The following is a 9,783-nucleotide window of genomic DNA, read 5'->3' on the forward strand; positions in this document are numbered from 1 at the left end:
GAAAGTGAAGACCATTTTGTTGAAAGATTTGTATGTATCAATGAATAGACCTTGGAAATACGCATATTCAAGTACAGATGCCTGTTTGAAAATTGGACCCACGATTCCAAGTAAATTATATACTCCAGAAAGAAAGCTATGTGGTTTCTAAAGAGCACAAGGATAATAAAGAGTATCTAAGTCTTATTATGCTCCAAGTTTTTCAAAGCAGGCCTGAAATATTCACCAGTTTTCTTCATCTTTTCTTTGCAAAACACTCAAATAACATCTCTTAGAACAAATTTGCATAGAAAAGCCTAAGAAAGAGGAATCAGGAATGAATAGAGAACAAAGCAAGAAATCTCTTTTTTGCCACTATATGAATACACGACTTCTCCACACCCTAAATACTATGTGCAGTTCTGGTCCCCTCATCTTAAGAAAGATACGTTAGAACTGGCAAATATTCTGCGAAAGATAACAAGGATTATTAAAGATTTGTAAGAGCTTTCATGCAGAAAATTACTAGGCAGGCTGGGAATCTTCAGGATGGATAAAGAGGAGAAGGCTACAAAATTATCCGTACCAGAAAGGAGTTAAAGAATGACTGTTTGCTGTTTCTTTCAACACAAGAAGCAGGCATAAACAAATGAAGATACAAAGAGCCAGGTTCAAAAGTGTAGATTTTCTTCATGCAACAGGCAATAGTGGAACTAATTTTTAAAGGATATCATGGATGCAAGAAATACATGTAAGTTTGTGATGACTATGAACAAGTATCTGGAAAATAAAGAAAATAAACACTTTAGGGTTCCTCTACGGACAAACCATCAGAGGTTTAAGAAATCCGCTGAACTGAAAAATAGCTGAAATCACAGGAGGGTCCACAGCAGAAATATCATGTATTCTTGCTCTGTTCTTATTCTTCCCTAATACTTTTTTTTCAGCAGGTCTCGGTTGCCAACATGCGACACACTGATGTTGTAATGTTCTCAGCACTCCTGGATTTTCTCCAGTTGCTTCAACTCTTCATGCAATTTACTGTCTACCCTACTAGCCATGATCTTGTTGTTTCTGCCTTCCTTGCCATCCTTCTTCTTGATGAGGCACAAACTGGGGATCCTGTATTGCTGGGATTTTTGCCTACTGGTGAAAATATACTCCTCCTTATCTTCTGTCAGCTCCCCTGCTCTCTTGGTGAGGTCAGTCTTTCTTCCTCAGTACCATATGTGTCTAACGTTGACTCACTACTTTGAATGGCAAAATTATTTTATGCCAGCTTTTGATATCGCAGTTTTGCAAATCCAGGAATCGTGACAAATTTGCCTGTCGTGCTCCACTTCTGGAGACAGGATCTTGGATTGGATTGGATGGACCCATGGACTGTAAGGCCATTCTTATTTTCTAAGACAACTAAATCATGTGTCACTTTACACAAAAATGTTGTATTAGCATAAGTTTCTTAACAAATGGATTCCAAATCAAGAATTAAGATTACAATTGCAGCAGTCAGTTAGTGGCTGATATTTGGTACAATTTTCATGTGTCCATTGTGGAGACATGAAATTAGATCTTGGGTCAAGTACATTGCAAAGGAACCTTTCCTTCTGGGCCAATCACTGGGAAAAATGCCCTGTATCATAAAGTGGAAGTGATACTGGTATTATTTTGTAGAACTGATTGACTGTGCTCTTAGGTATCTTTTATTGAGATGCAGCATTAAAACATTGAATGCTGAAATCAATAAGGCTGCAAGAATACAATCGCCAAGTAAAACAAAACAGAATTAAATGTAAATTTCCACCCTAGAGCTCCCATGTGTGTATATGAGCCTTAGGAGAGGAGTAGGCAGGTTAGGTCTTAACAGAGACTTGTTTTCTTTGGCCAGTAAACAGATAATAATTTTTTGACTTGGCTCTTGTTTCAGATATCACATTCTATATGACTGCCCTTTTGTTCCCCGTTTTTTAGTCTTTTGAGTTTCTTTAATACACAACATGGTCTTTTAATTCAGTATCAATTTTTTGCTTAGAATAAGAAGGCAATCTACTGTGTAGCATATTAAAGGGAAGCCAAATATTTTTGGTGACAACACAACACCTAAGGGTCCAAATCCACCCTACACTAACGTTGGTTACCCTATCCTGTCTCCCTCAAGCCATACGAATTTTTGGTTACAGTGCAAATGTACTTGCATAATACCACAGACTTGCCTAATAAATCAGTCACTACAGTAAAACAGCAGTAACGACACGTTCAGAAGTGTAACTCGTGGCATTCAGCCACCAGTTAGGGGTCCATGGGGAGCTGCAGTACCCCAGGGAGGGAGGGTGGAGCGGACACCATCCCTTCCAGAACAGCCTCCCAGGACTGAGGACAGTGAAGGTTGCACTGCCTGTTTTAAGTTAAGCTGACTGACTGTCAACTTGTTAAAGGACATGCCTGCAAAAACTGATTTAGAGGCACTCAGCAGAATGACTGTTCAGGAGCAGACTTCCATGATTTACCTCAGGCTGAGTACAGGCTCCAGTGACAGATTTGCAAAGTCCTCCAAGGTGCTGGACCAGTGAGAAGCTGGTTCCTTACCCTCTCCTGGAGCTGTACATTTTCCAGCATGCCAGTCTTCTGAGGGGCTTCGCTGGGATAAATCTCCAGTGACAGCTAATAAAAAGAAGGTGCCAGTTGTTTTATAATTTGCATTTCAAATGAAAATTAGCTTTTGATTCTTTTGAGCCTCTGGTTTGCTGACCGCTGGCACCCATACAGATCCAAGCTAGAGGTGGACTGCTGTCTTAACAGCCCTGCTCAGCTGGGACATCATTTGTCCACACCCCCAGCAGTATTTTCCAAATTTCGTTTCTAACAGCCACCCACTAAACAAAAATCAATACAGCCACACAAAAATACCCATCACATTTGTGTAATGCCTTTACCACTCCATCCAGGTTCCATATGGCACTCCAATGGCTGGTCTGGATTTGTAGGCTACTACCCAATAGCTTCACGCTTACCACACCTACAAAAACCAGCAACGTGGCTGTAAATAAGCATGTCATACAAACAGATTGATTAATTCAGACAAAGCATCGTGGATGTCTAAGATGCAACCCAAACACCAGATCTGATTTACAGCTTTTCTAAAGGCAGGTGCTGAAATACCTCAGATATGTCATAGCTAAATGTGCTAATACTGCTGGACTGTTGTATAATAGGTCAAGAGATGCCACAACATTTCTTCAGAAACATCATTAAGTAGTAAGGTTTTAGTCAACCATATCACATGGGAAGGAATATGAGTATTCAGAACACTTCAAAAAAATCAGCATTGCAGTTTTAGGAGAAATCCACTAACTTACACATTTCATAACTGAAGAATTGTCATGATTTACAAGTGTACTGTAGAAACGAAGATACCTAAGAGTTAAAAGAGCAGTTCAAACTTCTCAAACTATATTTAGTATTCTTAAAACTTGCTATAGTTCATAGACCTGTTACTTCCATCACTTAAATTCATATTACTTTTAAAGAATGACTCCCTTTTCTTATTTTTAATAATTCTGGTTTTCTACTAACTGAACTTCCACTGAAACAGAGCAGTCTCTAAAAAGCAGACTGGCACAGATACTTATTTCCATTAAAATTTTCATTTTCCCACTTTGCTTCTTTACACACAGGCTTCTCGATTCATTTTTTATTCCCTCTTACTTGGCTCTGCCTGCATTTTCATTGATTTCCCCCCTCCCCTTTTTTGTCATCTCTCTGAAACATAATGAAAACACGCTGCATTAAAGCAGACCTGGAAATAGCAAAACAAAATTGATTATCTCAAATATAATCATATTGTTTTTCTACAGTTAGCTGACACCACGTCCTTTCTAAAAGAAAACAATTTCCTTTAAACGCCTCAAACATACACAGAGAAATAGATTACTTAAGGGTGGCTGTCACTGTGATCGGTAGCTTTATTTTAAATTGTAATGTCTGACAACTTTACGGCAGAATTAACTTTCTATGTATATACTGAATGTTCATTTATTTATTTGCTTATTTAATCATATATGCACAAACACACATTTATGTATTAGGAGCTACCTGCTATGTGAATATAGCTGCTGCTACAGTCTTGTGCCAACAAAAATTATTGCTAAAAAATTAAGTTGACAAGCTCAGTCTTCACATGGGTTTCTGTAACACAAAAAAATGCTTTCAACAAGCTTTTCAGACCAAGTGCACCCTGATGGTAGGGATTACATTTTCAATGCACTGTTCAGGAAGTTGACTGTACAACTTGCGTTTATAAAGCCCAGTATTAGAAAGAGCTTTTTAATATAATTTTGAATGTTTATAACTTAATCAAAACCAGCCTTTGTTGTGGAGCAAGAATAAAATATTACATTCTCTATATATTCATATTTCTTGATTAAAGATAATGAAGTCAGATTAACATTTGACTATTGTCTTTTTACAATGGTCAGAAATTTATGTTTGAATTTAAGTGAGGTTGCCCAGCCTCTTAACAGGTCTGATTCCATACAGGAAAGTCAGATGTTGCAAAAGGAAGCAAGTGATTTTTCTTGACAGGGCAGTCAGGTTGGAATACTAGACAAAAACACGACGGGAGAACTTTGGCTTCAACAGCAGTCTCAGATCATTCTGGCTGCAGTCATACTTAGCAATAGAAGAAAAGTACACCAATGACAATATTATGCTAAGGGCAAATTTATTTAACCTATTTATACCAAGTCTGTATTTGACATTTGATGTTCTGGTAGACAGCATTTCATCAGTCGTGTATCTGACTCCATTTCTGAAGATTCTCAGATGACATCTGTTACCAGCGCATAAAGTACATTTACTTTATGGCTCACTACAAATTGGAGAAGAGCAAACTGGCTTTGCTGATGTTATACAGCTCTTTCTGCAGTCTAACTTTTGGACAAACCCCAAAAATTTCGGAGCACTGAATCCCAATATACTTCCAATCAAGTACTAGCTTGTCTTGGAACTACTGGAAAACATTATTTCAAATAAAGGCACACAAAGCTTAGCTAATGTTTGTCAGTCTATCGAAAACAAACCAAAAAGAATTCCCTGAAGAATGACAAAACATTAACAATACAATATCTTGAATACTGAATATCACCAACATACGTTTTTCCTCCATCTTCTGTTTCTACTACAAGAAAAGGCAAACCCATGCTACCGTAACTGCAAAGCCTGTTTTCTCTCCCATCTAAATCCAACTCCGGCAGGAGGTGAATGGGTTTTTCGGACTGTGTCAGAGGTGAGAAGGGAGGAAGTGAAAATAGCCACGCTGCCTCATTCCCTGGACTTGCCATAGAATCACAGAACCGTTTAGGTTGGAAAAGACCTTTAAGATGGTTAAGTCCAGCCGTTAACCTAGCACAAGAACCACTTTTTCTTAAACAAGGCGATCTCCTCAAAAAATCTGGCATCTGGTAGCTAATATGCAAGCAGCCAAGTTAAACACCTGTACGCCAGACAAAACCAGCTGTCTATGTGTCTCTGCCAACTCATCTGCTCAATATACCTCCTACTAGTGGGCTGAGATCTTTCAGTAAATACACAGTTCAAATACAAGGTTGTGGTTTTTTCCTGTTCTCTAATGTTCCTCAGGACTTCAATTTTCAAAGCACCCATTGATTAACTACAATGATACTGCTGCTTTTATTATCGCCAGTTCAATGGACATCAGCTCGATTTTAATTGCCTACTGTAGAGATATAAGTAGCACACACATTAAATGAGTTACCATTAAACTGCTGTTATCTTCATCACCCATAGACACACAAACACTGTGTTGCTCAAACCTTTGCCAAAAGAATTAAAAATTTATGGTAAGATTAGGTTTTCTAAAGGTTAATCTTTCAAAGGGACTTGACAAGAGATTCTATAAGGGACTTAATAGAACGTTTGTTGGCTGTGTCCAGCATTAAATCGAACAGTACCTCATGAAATGGAAATAAAAGTAGGTTAGCTACTATTGTAATGTACATATATTTCAGAAGGAATTATATAGCCGCTGGACTTCAGGAAGGAAAAGGAAAACGTATTGAAGTTGCCTTTCATTTCACATATAGCAACTCCACGCTTACACATGCAGATGTTACCAACAATACCAGAAGCTGAATTTGTATCCAGGGCAGAAATGCCACCCACGCTCCCTTCTCAGCACAGAGGCTTTCAAATCCATCCTCACAAAATGAACATTTTTCCAACTATCACCAAGAAATAGGTATTTTTATTGCTCACACTAGCGTAAGAGCAGTGCAGAGAACCCCTAGTAAAGCTCCGCAGAAGCAAACCTTGTGAGAATTCTCTGTTACCAGGCCTCAGCGTGGCCCACTGTCCCAAACATGCAAAAGCATTTATTTTCTCCTTACCTAAGCACCCACTTTCTCCTTAGTTCCCAGTCAGTTTCTCCATCTGTTCTGGGAAGCATGTCGACATTTGCCTGGATGAAGTGGGTAATTTAGAAAGACTGCTTATAATAACTTTCATCTCTTTTGTCTCTCATTCCACTCTTTATTGTTTTACTATTTTTGAGGGTGGGAGGGGTCAACTTTATACCAAAAGGGCACCGACTAACTTGTGTCTGAAAAGGAATGATGGTGCATCCACCTTTGCGACGTTCCTGACAGCTTTGCTCTCTCCCTGCTGTGTGCAGGGAGGCTTCTCTCCGCAGCGATCCCGAACTCACTCTTCCTTCGCTCCCAGTTCAAACAGCCTGTCTGTCTGCTTTCCAACTGGTAAAGCTTAACTAGCGCTACACGGGATGTGCCTGACAGGGGAGGCTAATACAAACCAGCAGGGCACTCTCGGCATTGTGTACATTCCCTTTACATGATGTCACTCTTACTGCTGACAGCAGGGAAATGCACTGATGTGATTTACTTTTCTAAAATACACAGGCAAAGTACAGGAACTATTTGAAAATTGTTAATCTCGGTATATTTCAACCTATTTTGTGGTGCAAAACACACTAAAAGACATAAAGGAGAACAACATCCTCCCTCCTTTCCCAGCTATGAAAAAATTGCTGTAAAGTTTGTGGCTATCCATGAACTGCAATTTAAATATGGAACTCTACCTTTAATTTTAAAGAAGCTTATGCTAAAAAGATTTTGGAAGTGCATCATCATATTACTTATTCTACAGTACCTTTGTAGGTATGCACGTATCATTTGGTTTCTGTTGACGCAGAAGGCTCGGACACAACTTACACGACCAATGTGATCAAGTTAGTGCCACTTTATCACTAGACTCACCGCAATTTATACTCTACAGATGCTATTAATAAACTCATAGCAATTTATACTCCCAGCTAAAAATACACACACTACGCAGGCTTTGTTATGTAAAAGGTGATATGTTACAACTACTTGTTCACACGCTTCCACCTCGAGGCACTAGGATTGGTCCTGGTGTGGTGCCCACACGCTGCTCCTCCTTATGCAGGCATCCTGTTTTTTCTCATCTTTCTGCCCAACTCTCTTATCTCTCTGTGAATACACAGTTTCTATGTCTCCCTTGGCCTTGTGTATGTCCTTCACAACACCTGCAGCTTGTTACAGCCGCGGTCTTTTATTACATGAGTTATTTGGCCTGGATTGCTCATAACATGCCCATTTTCTTCCAGCCACTCCACAGGTTTCAGTGTAAGCTCTCTTAAGTAAGGCAGTGTTTTCCTTTGGATGGGATAGGATGGCATAGTAAGCATATAACCAGGAATTTATTACAGTCAACCCTTCCACTGATATGGATTCACATGTCTTTCAGCCTTCCTGATTCTGTTTCTCCAAATAAACAACCGGGTGCGAGGAAGGAACATACATTTTTCTGAAGGAAAAATGTATACAGTATTTTGAAGTTTTATATGTATTATTTTATCATTGCATCTTCTTAGCAGAGAACGGCATGCCTATCCCATGGACGTGCACCATCTTTCAGAATTAAAAGAAACAGGATCTTTCCAGAGGGAGAGGAGGAGGATAAAGGACATTACAATTTCTGGTATAGCTTGTCTTCATAGAATCACTCATGGCAAAGTGAACAACAATTCACTGAGCTCAGTCTTGAGCTGAAAACTATAATTAAGAATGTCAATCCCTCAACCTCTTATCCACAGAGCTAGTTTTTTTGGTGTTTCTGGCTTTTTTGTTTGTTTGTTTGTTTGTTGGGGTTTTTGGGGGGAAGGGTGTCCTCTTCACCTCTTCATCTTAGAGTTTGAATTCATGAAAGCTGGTGCTTTATTTTGGGACAGCTGTAATACTCCTTACTCTGGCGTCTCCTTTCTCCAAGATTGCCCTGCTAAGAAGGGTCACATCAGGTCCTGGAAGAGATGATACCGAATGAGTATTTACAACTAACCATGCTCAGGAAAAGTAGCATCAGTTTCATGTTCAGTCTGACTCTCGGTGCTGATAGTTCAGCAGCTGCACCACACATCAACAGGGAAGGCCAGCGGCCGTTCCACCACGAGCTGTGCCCCTAGTACCAAAATCTGTGCTGACTTTCATATTTCTTTTATGGATATCTAACCCTGGATATATAATTTTTTCCTTTCTTACTTTTATTGTTATTTTTCATTAAGAATATTTGGGGTTAAAAACATACGAATACATTTCATAGGAAATTATTTGTGTTAGTAGTATAGAACGGCATTACTTGCTTGACTATGCATTGATCCCATTAAACTTACATTGGCAGAACTCTTAAGAGTAAGGCACTTCTGGGAAGTTCTGTTATCTCTAACTACATCCAAACCAGAGGTAAAAAACCAAATTATTTTCAATTTGGATTCAAAAGCAAACTATACGCTTGAATTCAGATCCAGAGATGTGATTCTAACCTCCTCTCATCCGTCATAAAAAAAATGTAGGATGGAATGGCTCTGAGTAGGAAGATACATCTCAAATTCCTTTCTATTTTTAAGTAACGTTCACCTTATTTGCTACTGTCAGAGTGGCAAGAACTCAAACAGAATATCTACAACAAGGTCGAGTTCACCCCTTTAACTACTGATTTGTGTGAGGCAACGCAAAGAATGTAATACAGGCTGCAAATTGTTCCATTTCCCTTAATTATTTTCTCTGTGTCAGATACAGTTCTTTGGTGGGTGTTTGTTTTTGCAACCATAGTGATGAGATATATTTGCTGGCTGCAGTCAAAATAATTCCAAACAGTTATCTACTTGCATCATTTTTTATTCTGCAAATCCAGGCATTTGCCTGCTTTACACCCAAAGGGCAGGAATTTGGAGACTATACTCCCAAAATAGCTCTTAAATTATTTTTCTAAATCAGACCAATATTTTATTATTTTGATATGTTCCCATAAAAAAATCAAGATCACTGCTCACACCAACACAGAACTGCATCCATTCAAAATTTTCTTATTATTCCATTCTTCAGAAAAAAAATCCCAGCTGATCTCATTTAAACCATAAATATAAATATTCTTCAGAGGAACTTCCTTTATAACATGTGTGCAGTAAATCACTTTTCCCACAATGCTGCTCTGCTACACTCCTCTTGGTGTGAAAACCCGTCAGTATATGATCTGACAAACTGCTGACAAAACCAACTTCATTTTAGACCCATACAGGAATCAGACGCTCACTGGGAGATCAGTTATCTGCCAGCAGCCTCTTTAAAAGCATGTGTGTATATGCATATAAATACACATCGGCTAGCTGACTTTACTGACCCTGTAAGCCGTGATTTTGATGGATCCGTACCGCTCTCAGCTTTGAAGAAGAGAGTTTAACGCTCTGTGATGAGA

The sequence above is a fragment of the Falco cherrug genome, chromosome 7 (assembly GCF_023634085.1).
Source record: "Falco cherrug isolate bFalChe1 chromosome 7, bFalChe1.pri, whole genome shotgun sequence".
NCBI lineage: Eukaryota > Metazoa > Chordata > Aves > Falconiformes > Falconidae > Falco > Falco cherrug.